Below are 27,716 nucleotides of genomic sequence, written 5' to 3' on the forward strand. Positions count from 1 at the left end.
AGGGGCATGGGGTGAGTGGAGGGACTTTGAGTTGGTCAAAGATAAGGGGTGTGGGGAGGGGGCAGGGGGATAAGAAAGATGGTGGAATGAGATGGACATCATTACCCTAGGTACATGAATGATTGCACAAATGGTGTGACCCTACTTTTTGTACAACCAGAGAAGTGAAAAATCATGCCCAATTTGTATACAATGAATTGAATAGCATTCTATAACACATAAATGATTAAAACAAATTAAAAAAACAAAAAAGGCTCTGCAAATCTCAGTTTGTTCCTATACAATTCTTAGTCAAAAACATCTTCCCCATATGAGTGTTGAGAAAAAGCAAAGGATTTTTCTTTGCCTGGACCAAGATAAATGTCCAAAAAATGGTTAGTGACATCGTTGTTAGTGCTGAGGCTGCTGTTGTGATGCTGTTAGCTACATGCTAACAGACAAGGGGAGTTCTCATTGTCAGTTTTGCCTCTGAAATAGCTGGAAGTAACCAAGGCCATATATACAACCATATAGTCAAGGCTCACAGACAATCATTCACCTGCATTCCTGCAAATTGCAAGACTTGGAGGGAGAAAGCCACAGGATATCTCATGTAGGATGAGAGCTCTAAGGGTGGGAGCACTAGCTGTGGGTTTCCTGACCCTGGGAGCACATTAGGTCAGTAAAATAAGGGTCTTGCTAAAATCTTTTCCTGTGAACCAGAATCTGTAAAAAATAGTGGCTGGAGAAAAGGACATCTTGCCAGCCACAGTTAATGCAGGTGCCTGTGAATTTTCAAGCTTGAAGCTCCCTGTTTTTGTGTGACCAGTATAACTTTTCTGTTTCTGTGTTCTCATTAGCTGCTGTTGCGCTTTCTCTCTCTCTCTCTCTCTCTTTCTCTGTGTGTGTGTGTGTGTGTGTGTATGCAGTTGCATGCGCTGTGTGCCTGTGGTGTGTGGGGGAGTTCTTTTATGACAGAGATTCTTAGGTACTAGTGTAGACCTTACAATTTACCTCTTTTCAGCAATTATATTTCTTCTTTTTCCTTTTCCAAAGCTCCTTTGAACTTTTATACATTAGTTTTTAAACTAATTTGGAATTTTGACCACAGCTTTCGGTAGCCCTCAGAGAGTTCTTCAGTCCTACTTTTCAGAAAACTTCCAGATTTTATTAGTTGGGGATGCTATGCCTGAAATACTTCGTGATGCTCCCATAGGTGGGGCTCTGAATCTGGCCAGCTGCTCCTAACCACAGCCTCATTGGTCTTTCTTGTGTCCCCAAGGTGTTAATGACCGCTCACTCTTACTAGATGGAGGATTACCACGTTATTGGTTGTAAAGCCTCTAAGCTCTTTTTAGGTATGTTTCAAACCTAGATCTCCTTACACTAAGCAGACTCTCTGCTTGGACCAGGTTTAGACAGAATGTGAGAGAACATTCTAGTCTCCTCTCTGCTGCCTGTACTGTAGTTTACCTCTCTGACCCATAGTAGCACCAATTAATAATTCTCTTAGCAAATCAACAGTGCCGAATTTGCCTAAATCTAAAATCACCAATGACTATTTCTCAGTCTCAGCTTTTAATTTTCTTTACTGGGGAACAAACATGAAAATTATATGTGTACCTCTGTCTAATCTAATGACAAATTCGTTAATGATAACTAAAAATATTGCCTTAGGTACATAACATACAAGTTGAAAATAAATCTTATCATAAAATTAGAACCAAATTTTATGTAAGTGGAGGAGGGTGTGATTTTATCCCCTATCTGCAGGTCAGGAAATTCAGTGTTGTTGTGTTTTTTTCTTTTTTTCCTTTGGACATTCATACAGCCTTGTGCTCAGCAAATTGAGAAAACTGTTTCTGGAATCTCTGGGCTGTCACCAGCTCACATCAGATTTGTATCAAGGACTTGCTTTGAGGCTTTGGAACACTGTATCAATCACATCAGTCTCCATTATGAGGCTCTAAAGATTTTAACCATAAAGTAGTCCTGACATTTTTTACTCTCTACTTATCATTAATATAGTAACTTTATTCCAATCTTGTATCTTCCAAATTAATAGTTGCTTTTTCTGTCTTAGAAACAAAGAATTGCTTCAATTTTCACTGAAATGATTTCAAAATTCTTAACTCTGCTTTATAATCCCTCTCAAACCTAGCCAGAGCCTCCTTATCCTGCATTTATCACCAGATGAGCATAAGTTCCGAATATTTCTACTTCTAATATGTTGTTCTTTTTTATCTCCTATTTTACAAATGCTCACCCCACATAAACCTATATTATTTGCACTTATTGAGAACTTTCTGTGTTGTGTCAATCACTGTGGTTTATTTGTTCATTCATCATCCATTCATTCATCTATTCTTTTTTATTATTTATTTGACACTATGCTTCAGATGATGTCTTGGGGTGTGAAGATAGATAAATAGATGATAAGTGGGTAGACAGATATATAAATAACTCACAGTCACTATATTTAAGGTACATAAAATTTTGTAGGAAAGCTAAAATGCAACACATTCTTATAATACAATGAATGTATTTGGTGCAATAGAGCAAAACCAAGATTGGTGCTCTATAATTATGAAGCATTCAGGTATGGCAGGTGTTTTAGTGCCTATGGAAATCACCAAATATAAATCCCATATAAGCCCCTCTAAGGCCATAGCCATTCATCCCTGCAATTCATTAAGAGAGATTTAAAATAACATCCAAATTATTAGGATTCTTTAATAAGTCATTTATCCACAATAGGTGTATATCCATTTTCGTAATCTTTTGGATGATTTCTCAAACCCACTAGCATCAAGATTTTGAGGATTTACCAAAAGGCTAGATGAAGGGTCAACAAGAAAACACTCTTCCTGAGCCCAACGCCTAAATGCTTTGGAGCAGTGGACCTAATGAAAAATTTAATATCTCCCACTTCCTCTTTCTATTGCCTTTTTGTTTGGTTTTCATGGGAATCTAATTCCGAGTGTTTGCAGTAGGCAGATGCTTTCCTTCTCTTTGCTTTTGATTAAGAGAACACTGCAGCCAGGTGGCAGGAATGGGGTCGGAGTGCATGTGTGTGCATGCACGCATGTGCCTGTGAGCCCATGTGCCCATGTATGATGAGTACATGTGCTGTGGTGCTCTAGGAGTGATTGGCTATTAACACTGAGGGCCGATGTGAAGCCTGGGGGCCTTGTGCTTAAAATAATAGAGCCAGTGCTGTGCACTCTAGCTGAAGTGAAATACACAGAAACATAGCACAGTTAAATGTATGTTAAGTCTAAAGGTTGGAAGATAATTTATATCCACAAATTCATGATGTTATCTCTTTTTACCCTTGCATTTACACAGCTAACTGCCAATTTAAATAAGCATTCTAGCTTAGTTATGGGCTTAGTAATAAAATAATAATAACTTCACAAATAAGACTGGATTCTATAAATTCTCACTTTCACACCAGGATACCACCCCAGAAAATGCTGTATGTGCTAATGGCTATAAAAAAACACAGGAATCAGGCTTAAACAATTTCTTGCCTTTGTGTATATTTGGGGAAAGAGGAATTTCAAGTTCTACTTGTAACACGTACAAGTTAAGTTACACAGATTCATTTTTGCCCAATCCATTATTCTGAACATTTGGAATAATAACCACGAAAGCCATAGTATGAAATTACAAAAGATCGCCATAATATTTTTTTTCAGAAATTTTGTAATCCTGTTGAAGGGAGTAGATCTGTAATCTGAAAACATTTATTTCACTTAACTGATTCTTCTGAATCTGAAAACTCTACATTTTCTCTCTCTATTCTGAAACACTCTTATTTCTGTTTGCATGGTTTATCTGCCATTGGTGCAGTTCCATGGGCATCTGGAGAAACTGTCAATTCAAAAAGGTTTCAACAGCCTGCCATTGTTGACCACAATTCTGCCATCAGCCCTGTGTGCCACTCTGTTTCCATTTGCCTTAGAAGAGTTGTCTGTGAGTCTTGGTGAAGAGTGTGGTCTCAACAGTTCAGGTAGCTCCTCATAAAGAGAGACCTGCCATTTGCACATAACTTCACCTTTGTGGCTTCTGGCTGATACAGCTGTTCTTCCATGTGTGTGAGGGAGCTGGAGTGTTGAGGGAGAGAGGTCCAGATAGTCCTACTATAAGGGAGATGGCTGCGTGGGGAAACACGGGATTGCAAGGGGGCAGGACAGTCTTGCTCCCTGAGTGAGTACTGGAGAAAGTTGAAGAAGAGGCACGCAAGAAGTGGGATGGATGGCTTGGGGCAAATAGAGCAAGTGATAATGGGCATGCATTTGCACTCTATCCCTTCACCTTCAACACCAGGTGGATGAGCTGTCCATCTAGTCTCCTAAGTAGCAGAAGAGATGACATTCTGCCATTGTTGAATCAATAGTATTAGTTACCTGGTGTTCCTCTGGTCCCAGTACACCTCCCTAAGTCACATATTTGGCCACATAGAACACAGATGTCATCAATGAGAAGAGGTTGCTACTTGGGTGTTTGCACCATCTCAGCTGGCATCTTTCAGAATGAGATGTGGTACAAAAGTATCCTGAGCACTGAGTTTGCTTTTATTGATAATTATGTGAAATACAGAAAATGATTCCATTCTGAGCTATGACTTCCAAAATCAACCCAACTGCAAGTTTTTGGAACCTTCAGCATTTGAGGATAGTATCAACCAAGTGACTACAAAAAAAAAAAAAAAGACTTTTTTTACTCTTTACTCAGGATACTGATTAGATTCCTAGGAAGACAGACAAAGGAAAAGAATCCCAAGAGAATGCCCACAGAGCATGACTCATTTTAAAAATACAGTGCTTACTATAAAAATTTGCTTCCAATTCCTTCTAGTAATCTGTGACTTAGGTGGGTTATAGTTAGATCAGCTTTTAGCATCCTCTTTTATTTATGATTTTGCTGGTATTTAAAATGCATGTCAATTTTTCCTTATAGAACCACTCCTATCCCTTCAGGAGAGACAAACATTTTTGTGGAAGTTCAAGGATGACATAAGGTAGTGCCTTAAACTTTGATGATTTTAAGGAGTTCACTTACAGTAGCAACTTAGTGAAAATTTGGTGGCGTTTGAAATCATCTTGATCCTTGATTTTCATTTTTAATCAACCAAACAAAATAATCAACAAAAATGAAATCAAATCAATACAATTCATATGACTGGCAAGAGGATGCTATTTGCATTATGAATGTGGTTGGTGATAAAGCTCATCAATCCACATACAAGGATGATTAGAAAGTTAAAAAAAATAATACTGTGCAATGAGATTTGGTTGGGTAAAATGGGAGAATGATATCATATTAGAGTACTCTTCCTTCTGTTTGATCACACATTTTATTAAAGGAGCAGGGAAGCCTTCCAGCTTGAGATATTTAAGGTTGTATTGGTGAGAACATCAGATAGATGATAGGGCAGAGAGAGTGATCCAAGCAGCAACCGGGAGAAGAAGTAGATGAGTGATGGGTCTTTGCTGTCGCTAACATTCACATATCTATCATTCTGGATGCACAAATTAAAATTATTCACTAAGCAAGAATGCCATTGAACTGTACCTTATAAAATTCCTAGAGTAAGTAGAAAAATGCCAGGCTGATATATCTGTGTAGTCAGAGACATATAATCACGCCACCATCAATAACAGCCCCCACACTTTATGGACTGCACTTTTTTTTAAGGCAGCTGTGAATAACTGAAATGCACCCAGAACCTCCTGCTAAACACACAGCAATGGTTTATATAATACACTCACCACCACTGGACTCCATCTGAAGTAATTAGAAGATTCGTTTTATGCATGTAAGTTTTATTAAAGTTATTTGAAAGACACAGAGATTCCATGTCCCGGGTGAGTTAAATGTTCCATTGCTTGACCCGCTGGCCTGTCCAAATCTTTCAAAATTTATTGAATAATGTACCTCTGTTTCTGGTTCATTTGCAACCTTCTTGGAAAAATTTAAAATCCCTGACCCACTTCATTTTTTCAAATGTGACTGATCCAACATATAAGTCTATGAGTGATTACTTATGAAGTCCTTTCTGTATGTCACTCAGTTAAGGAATTACATATAGGCTAATGCTTTTCATTTATTGCCTATGATACTGTGAGGTGCACATTTTTTTATCTGCTTTTTATAGATTAGTAAACTATGGTACAGAATTATTAGGTTAATCATCTAGGTTCTCTGTGATACCACAGAGCCTGGGTTTGCACCCATTCAAACTTCTGCTGGTTTCCATCACCCATAGCTCCCTTCCCCAGTGCTGATCTGTGACCCTTTTGCCCTTTTGGTGAATAAGACCTTCTTTGGACAGATGACTCTCTTTGTAATTAGAGCAATTAGATGCTGGCATGTTTGGCCAAAAGCTGAATAACAGATTTAGAGTGAGGTAATAACAGCCTAAGAGAGAAATGTTTTTCATTAATGTCTGGGAATTGCATAGAATGGGGAGTTTGAACGCAGGTTTACCTCATGGTGTGTGTTCCAAAGGGGTTCTTTCATCTATGCATCACACAAGAACAGTAGATGGGACTAGTCCTACCCCTGAGGTCTTCAAGTTTCCTAGGTTTTCCCAGATCGCTCTTTCCCACCATGTTTCAGGTACAGATTGCAATTTTATTGAGTGGCTCTGATTCAGGAAACTGGGCAGCACCACTGTCTTTTCCTATGGTCACTTTGCTCTAGGCATTCCTCACCAAAATGGGCTCTGTTGCTTTCTCCACAGCAAATTCCTTCCAAGTTCATCAATGCATTGTGACTGGTGCTGTGTCTCCCTGTCAGATACAGTGCAAAGATTAAGGAAGGCCAGGGCATGGGAAATGCTGAGCTTCCTGGGGTCACCAGTGTGGGCAACACAACCTGCTTTCACCATGGCCACCTTCTGTTGCTGCCTCTATTGTGATGGGAGAACCTAGTTCTTCTGCACCCAGGGGCCAAGGCCCTCCTGGCGAATCCCATGTCCTTCCACTTTTGTCTTCTGTGTTCTTTACCTTAACCATATCCTTAAAAGAGATTCCAAATATTTAAAAAAAATCTTACCATTGTCAAGAGCTTCAGAATAGAGAAACTGCTCCCTAATTGCTTGCTACCTCCTAGGATCTCCTAATCCCACTGTCTCCTGCCTTTCCTCATCTTCCACCCACCAGTCATCTACCGCAATGGGACTTCTGGCCCCGTCACCCTACTGTACATTTCCCCCTTCACATACATGGATTGTCACTGATGATCTTTTTCATGATCACAAACTGAGTGGACAATCTTGAGATCTCATCTTGCTTGACCTCACATATTCCACATCCACCACCTGTCTTTTCTTCTTGTGTAGTGGCAGCCCCTCCTCCAAAGAAAATCTTAACTAAGCTTCTCCAGAAATCTTCACCATAATTGATTGTAGGACTATCAGCAAAAGAGTCTCTACAAAAGAGTTCAATGGAGGTAAACTTCCTATTTTCCTGTTGCTCTATTTTACTTGGCCACTGGCCTGGAAGAAATCAGCATTCCAAGGTTCTAAACGCCCCTTGACTAGTTTTTCACAAACATTTATCCAGTATAGTAGTTTGTAGAAGTGTGTGATAAAAAAAAGGACAAATCCTTTAACAAGTCCTCTGGCCTTGAGCTGGGCTTCACAGAGATGTCTACATTTCTAAGATAAGAGAAGTTACCAACTGGGGCTCCATGGTAACAGCTGGCAGGGGAGGAAAGAAAGGGGAGAAGAAGAAGCTCTTCCCTTCTCAGGTGTTGTCCTTGAAGGGTTAACTTGCACAGAACAGTGAAAGAAAGAGCTGCTTTTGTGTGAACTTCTGCAGACTGTGAACTTCTGAGTCCCTCCCCTTACATGCTGGGTATAAAGTTTTGAAACTACTTGAACTTGGGGTTCAGGGCAATTGATTGATCACAGCAAAAGCTCTGCCCTCTGAACCTGGCTATAGCCAAGTCAAACCTGCTCCCTGTTCTTATTTGCTGTCTTGCCTCATCTGTCCCCTGCAACACTTGGATATCTTCTTCTTCTTCAGTTTTCCTCATTTAGTTTCCAAACTGAACATTCTGGCAATGATCATAGCTTCCTTGTTCCAATCCACTCAGGTCCTAAGGAGACCCGCATCTGTACCCTCACCGTTTGCTACAGTGTCACTTGTTCTAGATAGACCCTCTGGTGTCCTCTGGACAATGAGCCAGCAGAGTCCTTTTATTTATGAACCTGTCATGGCACTCTTCCACTCTAAGCCCTTCAACACATAACGACCTCTGAAACGGATTTTCAACAGGGCCTCTTAGGTGGTGTGTAATATGGGTGCTCCTAAAGGCTCCCAACCCATCTCCCACGGTGCCTTCCCTCCTCCTTGCTCCAGGTATCTGTGGTTCTCCTGCTTCCTGAACCCACTTCAGACATGTGCCCTGGCCATGAGACATTCTCTTCACCTCCTCAAATCCTAATTTTCCTTCATGGCTTGGTCAATTGTCACCTTCTTATTCTGACCACTTCTGCCTTCCTAATGGCCAGATCCTTGAACAAGAGGCTTTCAACCCAGTCGTCATATGATAACTGAACCCTAGCTCCCCTCTTAGACTCCAGGCTCATAGGCTCTGGGCAGCTCCCACTGGACCTTCAGGGCCAAACCCTGTGTTCTACACAGGGAGCACATTGCTAATAATCGCCAAATGTCTGGATAAGTGAATGAGTGAATAGGCTTTTTCTTCCTGAGAGCACAGGGTTCATCTTACAAATCTACGCTTTTATGAAAAAAAATCATTTAGCATGCTGCTGTCCGGCACACACCCTCTTCCTCCTAAGCACCTTTTGGTAAAAGGTGCAACCAATATCCCAAAGATGTAAGGACTTCTGGGCCTCTAGCGTTTACAGTTTTCAGATCCTGCTAGAAACTATTCTAGATCTAGATCTAGATCCTACTTCTAGCTCAAAGTGGATTACAGATCTACAATATTCCACACTGACCACAACTCCGCCAAGTACTTCATTCACTAAGATGATCACTTTACGCTGGGTGTTGTTGCAATGGTACCTTAAAAATCAATTTTCTTTCTAAAAGAATATACACAGCCTATATTCCATATCTGATTTTCAATACCTCTTAAAGTCCCTCTCAGTATTTTATGTATTTTCTGTGTGTTTCTTTAAAAAAAACCAATCACATCGTGTCTTAAGCGCAACGAATACTTTTAGGCCTGTAATTTGTAACAGGGCAAAAAATCCTTGGGCACTGTCCCCAGAGAGTTAATTATTAATGCTCCCATCACCTTCTCTCTGCAGGCATTTTCTTATTCATCAATGTTTCTTTTCCTGAAGACAAATCGTTCTTTGAATGCTTTGTTGATGCTATTTTTTTTTCCTTCCACAATCCTACATCTATCTATAATTCCCTATACTGTGTTTTTTTTTTCTTTGAAGAAACCAGCAAAACCAATATCAAGAGTAGTCCTTTACCATTATCATCGTAACTCATAAGGACTTGGTCTTCTCACATTATTTCCTGTTCTGATCTTGGGTGATCAATGGCTTTCTATTTATGATGGAGAAAGAGACCATGGTGTCCACTCCATGACAGGTCCCTCTGTTTGATCTCTTTCCTGTGAACTGTCAGTAGCCCTGTCCCTGAGCAGTGTCCCTTTAGGGATGAACTAAGGAAATATCCCTGAATCTAGAGCCATTTTTTCTATTATGCATAATCCTTCATAGAAAAGGAAGGATGGGCATCCTGTGCATTTTGCTGATAGCAAAATGGGTGCCAAGATGAATGAATAAGTTACTCCAGAAACAGAGAGAGCTAGAACATACTTCTTTGAGAGAGTTGGCTTTATCCAACAGGCCGACTAAATACTAATGGGAGGCACCAACAAAACAATGTTTGCTTTGTTATCTAATTTAATGTTTGATTCTGCAGCATCAACTATAAAGTGAGGACTTTCTCCCACTTACCAGATGTCAATCAGGGGTACTGACTAGAATAATTAGAGTGCATGTTCACAATGTCCCCTTTCTCCTTGAGGATTCTGATTCCAGGGTTGGGTGGGACTTGTCATTAGCAGTTTGGGAAGTGTCCTTAGGTGAGTTTGGACAGGGTCTCTGGAGTGTCCTCATTCCTTCAGTCTCAGGCAGGTCAGGTTCCTGGTGGGGAGGTGGGATTCCTGACTTGATTTCATACATAGCTCTCTATGTACACACAGGAAGATGCCTCCTTACATACTTTCTAACCATTATGAGCAGTTAAAGCTATCACTTGGCAATGCATTAGCAGTTTATCTTACACTAACTCTATAAGCACAAGCCACAGATGAATGTTAGAACCCTCACTATGATAATGAGCTGAAAAACACGGGTGTGTGTGTGTGTAGCATGAGTCCCAGCCCCTCTGCACAGTGGGATCTTGTTACATGCTATTGACTCAGCAGAAAGCAAATTACCTCTTGGAATTTTCTCTGCATATTCTATAAATTCCATTCCAACTAAACAAAGCGATGCAGTTCTGAAAATCAGCCTAAAGAAATACCGTTCAAAAGCTAAATTGGGGCCTTCTGAAGAGATTGTCTAGACTATTTCTCCTCCATCCCAATTTATTCATTCAAGGGACATGCTTTTGGACAGGTCAGTGAGCTCACTGGTTTATATCTTAGATGAGTAGTCACTTTTCTAATGAGTTTGCATCTGACCATTGGACCATGAGCCAAGTCTCCTGGGAAGAGCTGAGATGGGGTCTGCCCATCTGTTGATCATGGGTGAATCCTTGGTTAAGCCAAATAACTCTCAGCTGTCACAGGGTTAAGAAAGGGCAGAGTCATTCTCAGTTCACAAAGCCTGAAGATGACCCTTGTTGCTGCAGGCAGAGGGTATTGGAGCAAGGCCAGGGACAGCAGAAAGTTACTGGCTGGCCAAAGAGTGCAAACATGCAAGATCAGGTGGCAATTTTTCCTAATCAGAAATCTGATCATGGCACCTGCACAGTTGTCCTGTGAGTGGTTTTCTGTGAAATCAATCACCCATGTGACACCTGTTCCTTGACTCTAAATGTTCTACAAATACTTATGCACCTCATCAACTTGCAATTTTTGTTCACATTTTAAAGAAATGGGACACAAGGCCCAGAGAAGTTGCCCAGTCATATCTTGGAGGCCTGATTCATGTCTGCATGGGTCTCTGAGTCCTATCTACACACTCGGTGTCTCCATCAGGGATCAGAATTTAATAATGTGATATCTGCTGGTTGGTTTCCTCTGAGAAATAGAAGACATTATATGTTGGCCATTATTTCCAAGCAATATGGTGCCTCTGATGGTCTGTCTACAAAACAAAATATGGAACAGGAACAGGCTAAGGGTTTTCTGAGATGTGGAGAAGACATGAATGAAAGAACCCAGGAAGCCTGAGATGGTGTAATTCTGCCAAACAAATAGACAGACCAGATCTCTATCTGATGTTAAAACTAAGTTGGCTGAATGGATATCACAGGGAGGCTCCAGCTTTAGCAGAAAAACACAAGCCTATCTAAATATGTGTGTTGCTGTCCTCAGGGGACCTCCCTCTGCCTTTTATTGACTCTTGCTCCAGAGCAAGCCAGACCTGAGAGCGGCTTTTGCTTTTTCGACAGAGCAGGAGAGGCAATCAAACAACAAATCACTCCGACCTCAGTGGGTGTGCTTGTGAGGGCTCCAGGCTGTTCCAAGAGCCGGGGAGGAGTTGGGGTATTGAAGGCTGCTTGTGTCAGGGCTGGAACCACTGGAAGTCCAATACAGGATAACAGTCCTCATCTCACAGCAGGGCTGGGGAGCTCTCCTGAGAGGTGTTTTGCAGGGTTAGTACAGCTCTCTGTTCTCCAGCTGCTACCCCGCTGGGCACTGGTGGGTGGCATGTCTGGGTGAAGAGACCCTTTGGGATTTCGAGAGGGGTGCTGCCTGCAGGTCATGAGGTGGGAAACAACTTTGCTTGTGTTTCTTTGAAACCCTGCTTTTAACTTCTTTCCTCAAGTCACTGTTCTCTCTGTAAGTAAAATATGTCCAGATTCTAACACTGCTCATGGAGACCTTGCAAGGACATTCTGCTCATCTTCCTTGGGTATCTTTCTCTGTGGTCACCTTTCCTGGATCCTTCCTGCTCCCACCTACTATTGCTCCAGGATTTCTGGTGTTGGGTGCAGACTTCCTTGTGGATGCTGAATGTGCATCCCAGCAGGGGGACCACACACAGGAAATTGCTCCCAGCAGGGTGCAATCTGTGCTGCTCTCACTCCCTGAGTGTGGGAAAAAAAGCTCAGAGACCAGACGGGGAACATCCTCAGCCCACTCTCCATGGCTGCTCCCAAGGAGGCTGTCATGGCCCCTCTCTCGTGGACTATGGATGGGTTCATTCCAGACTGTCTTCAAGGAAGCTTGTCACACATGGACTCAAGGGACATAAGGAGGGTGTGAGAACTCCAACCTCACAGGCGACAGGTAGCTGATGGAGTGGGCCCTGTGATCTCTGAGCTCCAGTTCCCAACTGTCAAATGCGGATGAACATCCATCATGGTCATCTTGGTAGAAGGGCTGGAAGTCCTGACCTCCTCAGCAAGTGGTGGGCTTAAGTATTCAGCTAAGGACTTTAATGCAAAACACTGAACGAGGTCAGCTGCTGGCTCACTTCTTTACAGTGTATTTAATGAGAGTTAACAGCAAGGGCACGAGGGCAGAGCTGGCCAGTCAGTGCAGGTCACAGGCTAAATGGTGAAATCAGGAGGCCCTGGCTGGGGCCTTGGGCTTGGTGAGCCATGGCAAATATCCTCCAGCTTCAGTGTATTGTTTTCTGAAGTCCACATGAATTAGATGGAATTACTATCCCAACAGGGTATGAGGGATCGTGTCTAAAAAGGTCTTCAAGTTGTTGAGAAATGTCATCTCATAGAAATTATCCACACCTCATTGGGCAGTGACCCCAGCATATCATCCTATCAGCCACATGCTGGGCACCCCAGCCAGGGCCCCAGACAAAGTCATGGGCTTTTTATATCCCCAAACACCAGCAGTAATGATGGAAAACCGGCACATTTCTTTAGGAAGATGTGGCTGGCTGGTTAAGGGCTTGCGGCCTACCCTCCAGCTGGTCAATAAGGCCTTTATTTTGGTGGGCTAGGGTAGAATGTGGAGAAGCACCCAGCCAGAAAGTTCAAGCATGGACAGAGAGCGGAGGGTTTCCAGGGAGCATAAATCTTGATAATAAGACACATGGCAACACCTCAGGCTTTCCCCAGGAGACCCACAGAAACCCACAGGCATCAGGCACTACCTGTAATGAGATCTCACATAAATGAAGGGGAGAAATCACATTCCATTCCGTAACCCAGGGGAGGTGTAGGGCAGGGTCCTGGCATTCAACCTTCGCTGAAGCCATGCTCATTAAGTTTTCCTCTTTGCCCCGGAGAGCAGCGAGACCCAATCACTATTACCTGTGTCAACATGGTCTTTTAATCACAGACGTGGAGGCTGTGACCCAGGCATGATGTGACTCCTACCAGGAGTGCATGGCCACTTGGGGAGCACTTTAGGGATGCTTAGGGCCTCAAGGCCATTTTAATTCCTGACTTTCATGCCTCAGCATAGGTATAAGCATCGGTTGCTGCCTTGGCCACAAATGTGCTGCCCTAAATGCCAAGTGGGATGGATTCACAGTGCTCAAGCAGGATATTTCTGAAACTAAGTTCCACAGTTAGAGGCTTAAAAAAATAGCTCGGGAAAGATTTGTCACATGTTTCCTCTCTTCTTTGGAGATAACAGCAGCATATTAAGCACCCAAATAAGTTCTGTGGTGAAGGAAAACTTCTTTCACTTCCTTCCTCATCTTTTTGGACCATAGTGGCTCTAGTGGAGCCAGTCAATGTCTAGCCTGTGGCTACTGCATTTTGAGAAACATTTTTTAATTCAATCATAGGTGAGTATTTTTAAGACATTTTTCAGATTACTAAAACCACAAGGTATAGTTGTAATTATTTCCTGGATATCCAGGATGAAAATATTGGGTTTTGATGACATAAGGGGGAGGGAGGAAGGGAGGGGGAAGGGGGGAGAGAGAGAGAGAGAGAGAGAGAGAGAGAGCGAGCAAGGTTGATTTGGTTTCTCAAAGGACACAACGCTAGGTGTAAAAGAGTACAGAACAATTTCTTCCATTGGAAGTTAAAGGCCAGAGCAGCTTGGAAGGCCTTTGGCATTTCTGTATTCACATTCCCAATGTCTCCTCCTGTCTGAGTCAGATGAAGACCCAGGAGGGATAATTTTGATCAGGATGAGTTGGAAGCACACTGGTGTTCTGGGGAGTGGAGGTGTGTGTGGAGGCCTCCCAGCTTAGTGTGACTTACTTCCTCATTTTCTGCACCTTGGATCACACACAGACACAGGCCGGCACCAGGTCACCTGCCTTATTGGGTTCACAAGTCTGGAACCTCTAGAAATGCTTAAGATGTGTTCCCTGGTCTGGTCAAGGGTGTTGAAGATCTTTTTCCTTTGGTCTTTTTCTTCCTTTAGCATTTTTTGGTATTTGCTGTTAGCCTCTGCACGGGGCCTAGCTTCACCTCATAAAGGTGAGCGGATGCCTCAGAAAAGGGAGAACACAGGTTATAATACATTCAGCTCCACAGAGTCTCAGGGAGAGAAAACTCTTGGAAGAAATAGGGGTGGTGGCTACAAGAGTCAGAAACCAGAGCAGTAGGGGCCAACAGCTGCTCCATATAACAGAGTCAGTGGGGGACTCAGGGCTCCCGGGGTTGGTCCCAGGAGGGTCATTTATAAGAAACCAGTGCTTAGTCCCCTTTTCCTCAGCTTACTCAGGCAAAGCCCTGTGCTAGACATGGTGAGAGGCACCGAGACAACACATAGGCCTGTCTTCAAAGAGTTAATCATGGAGCCTGAGCATTTATTTTGGTAGATCTTTTCAGGTATGGCACTTTAGCTTACTAACATCACTGAAAGATGATTTACAGACTGCAATGTTCTTTTCTGACCTGTTGGGTCAAACATGTCCTCATAAGCTACCTCTACTCTTTCCAAGTGACGAGTTGGGACCCAGCATCACACTCAGTGTCTTCATAAACCTCGGCTGTGAGGGTCAGTTTGGAGGGATGGAGAGGCAGTGAGTGAGAGAAGCACTTGGCATCGACACATCTATTCTAGTGGGAAATGTAGTCAGATGGTGGCAATACAGTGCAATGTGTGCTTTGACAGAAGCTCTGAGAGGTCTGTGGACCCCATGCCCTAGAAGCATAGAGCAAGGACCCACCCTGCCTGTAACATTGACCCACAGGAGGGAGATCCCCCCTCAGAAGTCTTTACTCCTGATCAAGCACAGCAGGGTATCTGCTCAAGGACAGGGAGACAGGGGATCCAGGGAGGAGACACAATCAAGGCCCCAGAGGGTGTTCATGAGCAGAGACATGGTGCTTAATGAGAACCACCACGGCATAAGCTGGATTTCAACAGATTATGCGTATCAAGTGGAAAGTGGCATGTAATGGATTTGAAGAGCTAAGTGTGGGTCCGATTGTTGGTGGAACAGAGCTCTTGAAGAGGACTTTGTGCAGGAAAGTGGGGTGGTCCAGTAACCACTTAGTTAGGCTTCCATGGTTCTTCTTTGAAAGGATATTAGGAGATACCAGCCCTCACTAACTCACACCCTCTGGTTCAGGAAGCTAGGCATTTGGTGGTGCATAAGATACAACATTTAAAGAGTGTTGAGGCCAGGACCTAACTCAAGTCTTCCCATCAAAGTCCACACTCTTAGTGAATCGGCTTATTCTATCAAATGGATCAGTGATAGGTACGTAGAGTTCAATGGGTTTGTATAACTAGAAAATTGTACAAATGGGTCCCGTGTTCAAGGAAATGGCCAGTCTTGGACCTGGGAGACCAGGGAGATATGAGAAAATTAATGGAGTAAAACCCCAGGAGAGATGAGAAATGGGAAATAAAGCCTTAACAGGAGGAGAGGGAAGGCTTTGGGTCGGTAATAGAGGTCTTGGTTTGAAGAGATGGAGGAGAGGCTGGACGGAGGTTTTCAAGCAGTGTGGTGAGAGGTGGGAATGGCCAAGTGTCGCCGTGAGCCTGTGACTGCTGACAGTGCTCATACCCGCTGGCCTTGACAGCATCTTAGGACCTGGCTCCTGTTCTTGGCCCCCATTCACAGAGTCGGGTGTGTGAGGAGGAGGCTGCGTAGGATCTGGCCTGCACAGGAAGAGCACGCTTCTGTTCCTCCCACCATCCTTCCCTTTCTGTCTTCCTGCCAACTAGCTGCTTCGTAGGGGCTGCTATGGATCCTAAGCCCTTTCCCCAAAGACTGCTCATATTCACTGCTGGTCCTCCCCAGGGCTTGTTCTTCACTACTCCTGCCTCGCCCAGCCTATTGTTTTAAAACTGCTGTATGGAGCCAGCAGTGTATAGACACAGGCAAGAAATTCCAATAAATAAAATACACAACTCGAGCGTTTTTGAGTTTACAGTCCAAATGGGGAGTAAAGATAGAGATGTGAATCCTAGAACTTCAACAGCAGCAGAGGCCAGTAGTGGAGATCAGGACAGCTATCTTGAGCTGGTGCTGCATGTAGCATACAGTGAACAGGGAAGCTGTGACATGCTGCCTGGGTCCTTCCATGGAGGGTGGACTTGGAGAGTAGAAGAGATGGCTGAGATGATTTCAACAGAGGCAAGTCCAAAGAACACGTCATCCTCCCCTCTCACTGCTATTAGCTTTAGGGAGTGAGCAGATGCTAGGCTGGGGTCGGGGTGACTACTAAACTACAGGGAAGAAAGGACATCAGGTGACTCCCAGGCCTTTGTCCCCCAAATCCAGCTGAAGTCTCGTGCCCTGGTGATTTCAACTGGCAATATGACATCCTAGGAGAGATTTTTTCAAAAGAGAAACATTTGAAGGAAAGACTCACTTGTTATCTAAAGGACTCAGTTAGTTATCTAAAAGATATATGTCTTTAACCATGGGGAGTTCCCTGGGACTTCCCACAGGCAGAAGATCCTAGGGAAACACCATAATCTGGCTCACTGAGAGAAGCAGAAACGTGAAAACTGACTCCACCTTCCATGTTCGGGGTCACATGGGGGAATTTCCACCCCAGATCAAAACCACTGAAGGGGGAACTCTCAGAGGGTCTAACTGATAATGACACTAGATATAAGTGCACTATTTCACGTCATGCTACAAAATCACTATAACGGTATGCCTTTCTGCATAAGCATTTTGGGGACACCAAGGCAGCAGAGAGTGACACAGATGGATGACCATACCAGGGCTGTGAGGCAAGAAGGGACATGCTTTTCTGTTGGGCACTTTCTATAGCCAATCAAGGAAGTCCAAATACTTTGGAATGTCTTGCAGTGATGAATTCTAAATATCTCACACCAAATAAGCACCTATTAGAACCCTATTTTGTCCTTCTTTTTCCTTCCTTCTATAGAGCAGTTATATTGAAAGTCATTGGTGTCTGGAATGTTGGGAGAAAGTACTGGAAGTCCTAATACATGTCTCATATTTTTTTTTATCCTGCAGTGTGTACAGGTTATTGTGTAAGTCATATAGAAGTATTATAAATAGTACACATATATAAGATAAATACATAAATAAGAAAAATATAAAATGCTTGCTCAAAAAAGTGTTTTCTAGTAGGAATGTGTGATCATATGTTTGGAAAAGTGGGCAAAATTAATCTATGCATTTAGAAGTCAGGCTGGTCAAAATCCTTGAGGCTGAGGACTTGGAGAAAGCACAGGATGGGGGGCCTCTGGGGGCTGGAAAAGTTCTATTTCTGGATCAGGTGTTTTATAAACTTGTGTGTTCAATTTGTGGGAATTTAACTGTGTGGGATATAAATGTATTTTATAATTCAATACAAAGTTTTTGGAGGCAGCTGGTCATAGAAGAACACTTATTGGTTATCAGTCAATCTGACTGAGTTTACTTTCTCCTGGTAATCTTTGAGCTGAGAATTCCAGGGTCCTTGCAGATGCTAGAGAATACAAGGCTTGCCATTAAGTTCCCAGAATCCTGTGAGTTGCTTGCCTTCTAAAGGGTTGAGTGCAGTGTCCCCTGCTGTGGGGAGTGTCAGTGTTGGCTTAGAACCACCTGGAAGATATTCTGCTCTTCTGGAAACAGGCATATTTTCATTTGGCTCTGCAGTGCCAAGGTTTGCCAGGACACAGGGCTGAGACACTGCCACAGGCCAGCTGCTGGAATTAACCATGCCCGTGGCTTGCAGGAAGACTCAGAGCACCCTGGGTTCCAATGCAGGAAAGTTGGGGCCATCCCAGGCTTTTCAGACTACTTGCAATCCAGATGTTCTGTGAAGTCTTAAAACTATTACAGTTTTTTTTTTCTATTTTTACAATGGGTTTTCCTCTGCATTACAAATTTTTACTGGTTTGGGGGAAGGATGGCATATGATTTTTTTTTCTGTTTTTAATAATTTATTCTCTTTTGGAAGACGGCAGGAGCTACTTCTTGCAAGTGTATTCTTTCTGTGTCCATCAGACAGCACAGTCACAGTGAGTATGGTGCAAGGATCATTCACATGGTTGGGGTCAGGTTAAGAGTTCACGGCCATTCAGAACCAAGATGAATTGCTGGTATGGGGCAGATCCAAACAGCAGCTCATTAGAGTTTCTAGAAATAGCCAGTTTAAGTCATTTCACTGTTGTTACATTCCTTGATGTTTCTCAAATGAAACCATCTCTCCTAGGGTAGAGGGACCCTGCCTGAGTTTGTAGAAGTGATGGTGCTCATTACAGTTCTTGAGTTTCACTTTTGATCTCACTTTTGGGTGCTCCTACTAACATCTGTTTCTGGGAACTACAATCCATGCACGTAGCTCCTTACAGACAGGGAAGGACCAGGACAGAGCTTGGAGAGAGAGGTGTCAAGAACTGGAAAGCTGCATGAGTGAGTGGATGTGTAACAAACGGGAGCTATTTTTCCATCAACCAGCGGCGATGAGTTCAGCAGGCTCCTGATGAAGCATGATGCCCTTCTCATCTCCTCCTCCAGTCTGCCCTGGGTAGGGTGCTCATAGAACCGTGAGTTCTGCCAGGACTCCGCTATTCATATCGTTCCTGGGCAACACAACGCCAGCTCTTCTCTTCCCCAACAGAGTAAATGGGAAACATGGAAGAGGATCCCTCCCAGATGCCAACGGACTCTTTATCCAGGAATCAGTCTGAGGTTGAAACGCAATGAACATTTGGCAATAGCCAGATAGCTAAGTTCTTGGTAAACACAATATACCGAAGTGATATTGTGCTCTGTTTCCTCAGATTAAATATATCTCATCTTTAGATTTATACTGGCACTTTATGGCTTCTGCAAATGACTGCCTCAGCGCAGCAAAGTAATTCCACCCTGTCATATTTGTCTTTGGAAATTGTAACAAATTATGGTGATTTATAACATCAAACTCAACTCTTCCATTTTTCCCCAGATAGCAATGTCGCTGATGGTGAGATTCTAGGCCATCCATTTATTGTGGGTGGAAGGTGACAGCGAAGCATGTTTCATCTGCTGCCAGGACACTTGCTTCCCTTTGAGGGGACCCTGTCAACATAACTCAAGCTGTCCTAAGACAGGTCCGCGCTTCTGCTTACCTCTGGCCTCCTAATGAGGTGTGACTTCCCTGGGCCGGGTGAATCTCCTTGTCCCTGACCCCCAGCCCCTACCAGTCAATAGAAGTTAAATGCTGGTCTGCAGTGGTGCAGGGACAGGGTGAGTTTCAGATGTGGGTAAGCACAGGTCTCCTCCTGCCCAGTTGTGTTTCATTTATTTCAATGGGTGGTAGAGTCACGTTTCTTTCATGGTTTTCTGGACAGCTCAGAATCTGGTCTCTCAAGAGGGAAGAAAATGAGAGGATAGGAAGGGCAGCAGAATACAACATACACTAGTATGGCACTATGTAAAAACGTGGATGTGTAACTGATGTGATTCTGCAATCTGTATACGGGGTAAAAATGGGAGTTCATAACCCACTTGAATCAAATGTACGAAATATGATATGTCAAGAGCTTTGTAATGTTTTGAACAACTAATAATTTAAAAAAGAGGGAATAAAATGTAGAGACCATGGTCCAACAACCAGGCCCAGGAAACTTTGGGGAAATGGCCTGAGAGTGCAGGTTGCTTGAGGGACTGGTTTCAGCCTCTTTGCTAATGACTGAATATGTCCCACCAATTTATATGCAGACTCTGTGACCCCAATGGGCTGGTGATGTTAGGAGGTGGGACCTGTGGGAGGGGATTAGGTTTAGATGATACCATGAAGTTGGGCTCCCTGACAAGAGAGAGCCCAGAGTTTCCTCCTTCTCTATCATGAGAAGATAGGTGAGAAGGTACCATTCGCTGGCTTAGAAGAGGGGCCTCATGAGGAACTCAACTGCTGTACAGGCACTGCCATCTTGGACCTCTAGCTGCCAAACTTGAGAAAACAGATCTCTATTATTTAAGCCACGGAATCTGTGGTATTCTGGAGCTCTGGCCTCCCCCGTAGGGTCTTTCTGCAAGGCTTGGGGCTGCCCTTCTCTTCACCATTTAGGGTCAGGAGATACTGTCAGTCAGAAGAACCTACTGGAAATTTCTGCTATTAACATCTTCCCATTGTCCTCAGAAAGCAGCATCCGATATAGAGGGCAGAGAAGACACTCTTTTGGATGACCAATCACTATGAATCTATCTATGTATTTATTTCATAAATAACTAAAATCATGAAAACAAGGACTCTAAATGTCTGGGTATAAAACTTCATTTCTTAAATCATCCCAAGCAAAATTAGAAAACTTGAAATTTCTCTTACGAAAAAAAAAAATGGAAATAAACTATGTACTCCTTCTTTCCTTTTCACTGTCTTTGGAACTTGATGGGCAGCAGGCATATTTTCATAGGGCAGGTACAAAGTATTAGAACAGAGAGGGAAAGTGACCTTGCCAGATCCACACAGCCTTAATAGCAGCCCTGGGACATGCGTCTTTGGAGTCTATTATTGTTTGGATGTGAGGTGTCCCCCAAAAGCTCACATGTGAGACAATGCAAGAAGATTTTGCATTAACCTAATCAGTGAAATGACCACCCCCTGATGGGATTAACTGAGTGGTAACTGGAGGCAGGTGGGGTGTGGCTGGAGGAAGTGGTTCATTGGAGGCGGGGCCATGGGGTATATATATTGTATCTGGAGAGTGGACTCTCTTTCTCTCTCCTTTCTGATGGCCATGTGAGCTGCTTCCCTCTGGCACATACTCTGCCATGGTATTCTGCCTCACCTCCAGCCCCAAGGAACAGAGTCTGCTGTCTTATGGATAGAGACCTCTGAAACTGTGAGCCCCTGAATAAACCTTTTCTCTTCTACAATTGTGCTAGTTGGGTTCTTTAGTCACAGCCATGAAAAGCTGACTAAAACAGAGTTTAAGGCCAGAGTTTCCATTATGAGATTATAGCAAAGATTCCTTTATATAAGGATGGCTCAATATGGAAACTTGAGTGGCAATAATATGGGCTCAAAGTCTGTCTTCATGATACTGGGATCTTGACAGATTATTTAAAATTTCTTGAACTCTTTAAAAATTTTTTTTCTTTTTCTTTTTGTCCATATGTGCAACAGTGTCTGTTACTCATTTTATGTGTTTTAAGGAAAAACCTGATAATGAGAATAAAGGAGAATTGTCTTTTCGTGACGAATCTTGCACCTGCTCAGTGCCTGATAATGAGCTCCTAGTGTTATTTCCATGTCTTGATCCGGCCTGATGTAAACCCTTCAGCCACTACAGTGTGCCTTGATCCCAGGGACTAGAGGTAGCAGACATTACACTTGCTAGCGTTCAAGAGTAGTGACTCTAAGACTGCACTAACGAGGCCAGTCTCACTCTTTTGGAACAGGAAGGATAAAGAATGAGCTGGACCTTAGAGAGGCTCACCTTTTCTGGAATCCTGAAATTAATCTACCTGGTAGAGCTGGTTCTTGCCATCACTGTACAAAGGGATTTAAAGCAACATACTATTGTTTGACAATTTTGCTTCTATTTACAGGGGCTGGATCCAACTTATATTTTATGTGATAAGTGGGAAGTGTCAAAATGAGCCACATAGAAAGTGGTGACAAAAGAAATCATTTCAATAAAATTACACAATGTACAACAAACCATTGAAACAGCCACATTAAGTAAGGTTTGCAAGCAACATGACATTATACAGTTTTTGACACTCTGCACAGAGGTATTGGGTCTGAAGTGAGTACGTTTAAAAAGCAATTTGCAGAATTTTGGATCTTTTAGTGGTTGAAAGCAGTGATAATTTTTTTTGGTAGCTGACAGGTGAACAAAAACCAATAATTGAATAGTACCATTTTACCCAGAAGGCAAGCTGATAATTAGAGGTGTAATAGACAGTTTGGATTTTATCTGAGTGGTGGCAGTTCTGATTTTTTTTTTTTTTTTAGGCTAGGAAGCAAATCAAGTCTTCTGTTTTCAAGACCAAAAAAACGAAAAACAAAAAAACAAAAACAGGATTTTATTTTCAGTTGCTCATTCCTGGCTGATACATATTTTCTTGTCCCTCAAGGAAAGTCCACAGGTTCTACAAGGAGAAGGGTACATCTGCTCCACGACCCGGGAATGAGGAATTGTTCAGTAGCCAGCATGGTCAGAAATAAGATGGAGGTAAGACAGCTTGCACCACCCCGAGCACTCTGGGCAGCCTCATGAAATATCCCATGGGGACAGGAGTCTCTCCTGTGCCGTTGGGAGCAGAAATTCCCCACTCAGGCACAATGTGGGCCCTGTAGTTACAGTTGTCTGCACAAGCAGATTGTCATGCAAGCCTTGTTTTCCAAATTGTAATAGGGTGACTGGGCTGTTCAGGCCCTGCTGAGAGTGGTAACAAAGTGGGACCTTCACCAACCTTGAGTTGCTGAAGCAGGTGGGATTCCATCTTGGAAAATATCTGGGGTGCGTTTCCCTCTCCCTATTCTCTGTGTTCCTATGTTGTAGGATGTTGACATGCATGGCCAGAAAAATGAATCGGAAATGAAACCATGAAAGACTGAACCTCAGCGTCCTGCTGAATCTTCTTCAGTCCCCCTGAAGAGGGCTGAGCATTCGGGACCTTCACATTTCTGAAGGATGACTCCTGTGAAGGATGTCCTCCAGGTAGGTTTGCAGAGCCTTTGCAATCAATATGCTGAGGACACATTTCAAAATAGCTTCCTACTCCCTTTAATAGCATCCACTGACAAAAAAGCCTGTTATTTAGTATTCCATTTTTGATAGCTCATTGTATCTAAAAAGAGATCAATTAAAGCTCTCACAAACCTCTCAAACTTAATTGAAGGACAATTTAGACATCACAGTGCACACAGATTTATTCTGTCCATTGTTGCATTTATTCAGCCTTCAGAATGATTCACGTCTCCCACAAACCCTCTGCAGATGAAGAGATTTCACACTGGACCAGAAACGTTAACATCAGAAGAAAGAGACATTGTCACCAACTTCATTCTTCAATGGATGAAGGGAGCTTTTGAAATGAAAAATACATCCGAAAAATTATGTGGTGGAAATATTTGTGCCTATATTCTTCTGAATAACCAGGGACTTGTATTCATTATTCGTTCTTTGTAAAGGTGCAGCCCAGGGCTCACTTATTAGTACCAACAGCAGAGAACTATTACATTTATAGCCTCTCCACTAATGTGAGATAGCTGTGGCCAGAAATCTCAAGTTCATCCCATTTCAGTCAATTTTGTCTGAATTTTAAGAACTTACCTCTTGCAAGAGGGGGCTAAGGATTTCTAATGGCCCATGTGATGTCTTCTGAAAGCAAGATTTGCAATGAAAAAAGAACATGTAGTTAGACTCCTGGAACTGAGTGTACAGCGATGATGGTTGCCAACTGTGTTTTTCTGGCTGTCAAGTAGGACTGTCCTGGAATCACACTGTCCCAGCTGAGTGGTCATGAGATTCCCATCCCACTGATGTGTAACTATCAAGATTGATGGGAAGGGTATGAGAAGGTTCACAGGGTTAACCTAGCCTGGGGGTGCCATGTAGATTGTGCTGGGAGGATCTGGAGCTGCAGAGATTCTGGGGCCACCAGCCAGTAAGTGACCACTGCCCTTTCTTGGTGGTCCCAGCCCCGTGGCCAGCAGCATAAGCTCACTGCACTTGTGGTGTGGGACTTTGGTTGGTGCCCCACCATGTGCAGACTCGGCAGCTGAATTTCCATTCCTTTGCTCAGGGTGGGCCCAGATTCCTCAGAAGCAGCAACTAGAGAGCTGTGGCCTTTCACATGACCCACAGACCACAGGCGGCACAGACCAGCCACTCACTGGTATTTGGTGTTGCTCCTTCTGGGCTGCAGTGGACCTCGCTTGAGAGCAGCCAGGGCAGGAAAGGGTGGAGGTCTGTAGGGTGGTGGGGAGGGAGGACTGTGTTGGTGACAGGTGCAGCCAGGCATGCCATGGGATAATGCCAGGATGTAGGATAGAGAAGGGGGCAGGAGCGCATGTATGTGAATAGATCCCCACACCGAGGGAACATGAAAAGTCTGTTATGCATAAAATGTAAAATGCATGTAATTCATAAATTCACATATAAAGTCTGTATAATATGTAAGGTATATATAATATGTAAAATATATATCATATGTAAAGTGTTATCACATGTAAGATGATTATAATATTAAATATATGTAATTTATAAACTATATAATAGTAGACTATTTGATATGTAATGTTTATAAAATACATACATTTATACAGTAATTAAAGTCCATGTGACTTGCAAAGTCAAGATAACATGTGTATTAGTTCACTTTGTATTACTACAATGAAATACCTAAGGCTGGGTAGCTTTATAAAAAAGAGATGTTTATTTAAGCTCCTAATTCTGGAGGTTCAAGGGTTTCCGTGTGGTGATGCCCTTTTTCCTGGAAGAGTCTTGAGGTACGCAGGGCGTCCCATGGCAAGCATGAGGGAGCCCGTGGGTGTGTGTCTATTCTGATCTCTCCCCCTCTTTTATGAAGCCAGCCAAATCAAGGGAGTTCCATGTTTGTGAGGCAGAAAGATAGATCTCCCATAGGCAGCCAGGGTAAGGGCCTTGGAGAAGGAAAGGTGGGGAGGGGACAACAGGCCAACCTGAAAGGAGACATGGGGTCTGAGGACATCCTGTGACTTGCTGCTCCCTGTCCACTTTAACCACATGACTTCTTCTGAGTTAGAATACCCGATTCTGTTCCCCACAGCTTCAAGCACAGCAGTCTTCCTCAGTCACCCTGCCCCTGACCTGGCAACAGCTGACCACAAAGTAGACCCCTACCCGAAGTGCTTGCTCTCCCAGACAGACATGTTAAACCACAAGGTTGGACCCCTCCTTTTAATTATGCAGATGTGGGATTGAAATCGTGCACTTCTGATTGGCTTATTAAGCTCAGAGCTTGAAGAGCTTGATTGGTCCATGCTGGCACCAAATACCTATGCTGGGCCATCAGATACGCCTTTAAAAAGCCCTAGACAGCAGACCCCTGCTCGCATCCCTCTCTTGGGGTCCCTCCCCTCAGGGGCTCTGCTTTCTTTCTATTAATCTAATAAATCCTGTTATTTTGATCTCACCCTTGTGTCTGTGGATTTCATTCCTCAAATTTGTGAGACAAAGAATCCAATAACCTAACTCCATGTCTTACCAGTGGCCTTATCTAAACCCAATCACTTCTCAGAGGCTTTAGTTCTAAATACCATACTGGATTAAGTTCCTAACTTGATACCTTATGAAGGGATTAAATTTCAACACATGTATCCTTAGGGAACACACTCAAACCATATCCAAACCATAGTCATATGTAAAGTCTAGATAATGCATGAAGTATGTATTCAAGGCATTCACACACAAATGTATATGAACTCACACACAGGGTGTATATATGAAGTGCATTATATACATGTATACTTTACAGCAAGGATTTGAGTGATCCGTAATAAGTTTGGGACACTCCATAAACCAATTTCTAATTATCTCCAACAAGGTAGTGGAAAAATTAACCCTCATCTGTCCCACTGTCTCACAGGTATTTTCCCCTGAATTCATGTGCCTGTGTTATGAGGGTCCAATACATTTTGAAGAGCATGTTGGATGGTATGGCCATCACTCCATCCTTCATAAGAGTATTTATTATACTGCAGGAATACTCCAGAACCAAAGATGGTGGATATGGTTGACATTTATGTCTGTATTCTGGGCATCTATCTACGCTTTACTTCTTGCTTCGTTTCTATATTTTATAAGTTTAAAGATAATTCAAAATGACTAAAATCAATTTGATTTGGATATTTAGAAGATATTTTCAACAATATGCCATAGATCCTTTGGTATTAAGCATAGAAAAACCCAATTAAGATCAAGTAGGACAGAGAGGATGGATATCCTTGTATGCAGAGACAGAATGAGTTAATGTGGGAAGCAAACCTGATAATCTTGTGTGAACTTTCTCTCCTACAGACTGATTTTTCTTCCCCTTCTTCCCCCTTCCCTCAGGGAAAGGAGTCTCACCAGCCCTGGAAGTACTGTGGCCATGGCAGTCTGAGGAATGTCACCTTGTCTTGGGAATGGGTGCAGTGGACATCAGGAAGGGACCATGGAAAGCTGATGCTGACCACACTCCACATCATTAAAAGCAACAAGAAAACCATTAATGTCACCAGAGGCAGAAGCACAGGACACCCCAGGAAAGTCAATGGCCTCACAGACAACTTGTCAGCCACCTGAAGCACTTGAGTGACCCAGGCTCTGCTGAGTAAAGATCTTCCCACTACAGCTATGTCTCAGCTGGAGCAAGGGCCAGTGCTCCATGCCCCAGACCATATTCCTATCTAGGTGGCTCCTTCATCTTCATGCTCCAGTCCAATCTTAGGCAGGGGCTGGTGTGGGGAAGTTCCCCTAGTTGGGAAGAAGGGGGTGATTCCCTTTCCACTTCTGCAATGACTACCCACAACTTGCATTTTGAAGGGACTGTCAGTCTATTTCTGTCCTGTTCTTTGGCAGAGGAGGTGAGGAACCACATTCAATACCCATGAGTGGTCTCTCAAGTGGCAACGCTTTGCTCCAAGTCCCTGTAGAAAACATAGCTTCTCCCTTCCCTCTGTGTCCTGCATGTTTTCCTTCTCAGACAAAAGCATAATCCATTAAAAGCATCTCTCTGCCCATTAAAGCCAAAGCTAAAATCTCTGTAGAAATGCTGCCTTGCAGCCAGAAAGGTAATGATTTAGGAGACCACAGCTGGGCTAAGGGTGAGAACAATGGTGGAGAGGTCAAAAGGGTCCAGAACCCATTACAGAGTTCCTGATAACCATTCCAACTAAAAGGGCCCTGACAGATTACTCACTACAAAGCTGGATAAGCCCTGGATATTCATCAGCATACTGCTGGGCAAGACAGAGAGCTGAGGTTCCAAGGAAGGAGGGACAGGGAGGTGCTAACACACTTGTGCTGGTTTTGGGGAGAGAGTGAACCATGGAATGAACATTGCATATCAAGAACAGATAAGATTTTGTCATTTTTTAGTGCTGCGTAATACTCCATTGTGTATAAATGCCACAGTTCGGATAGTAGGGGATAGGAAAGGTAGCAGAATACAACAGTCATTAATATGGTATTATGTAAAAATGTGGATGTGTAACCGATGTGATTCTGCAACTTGTATTTGGGGTAAA

General features: G+C 43.2%; 1 protein-coding gene and 1 long non-coding RNA gene across 3 annotated transcripts in view; one reads left to right on the top strand and one right to left on the bottom strand.

Moving 5' to 3' along the window:
* Adarb2 (adenosine deaminase RNA specific B2 (inactive)) overlaps positions 1–27,716 on the bottom strand; it is a 474,517-nt gene that overhangs the window by 280,911 nt on the left and 165,890 nt on the right. The gene's annotated exons all lie outside the window — the stretch shown is intronic.
* On the top strand, positions 11,438–27,647 carry LOC125619543. The gene is made up of 5 exons (XR_007351072.1): positions 11,438–11,810; positions 18,468–18,528; positions 22,577–22,674; positions 23,005–23,163; positions 26,542–27,647. It is a non-coding gene; the product is annotated as an uncharacterized LOC125619543 (long non-coding RNA).

Source organism: Marmota marmota, unplaced genomic scaffold (genome assembly GCF_001458135.2).
Source record: "Marmota marmota marmota unplaced genomic scaffold, marMar, whole genome shotgun sequence".
In the NCBI taxonomy this organism is placed as follows: Eukaryota; Metazoa; Chordata; class Mammalia; order Rodentia; family Sciuridae; genus Marmota; species Marmota marmota.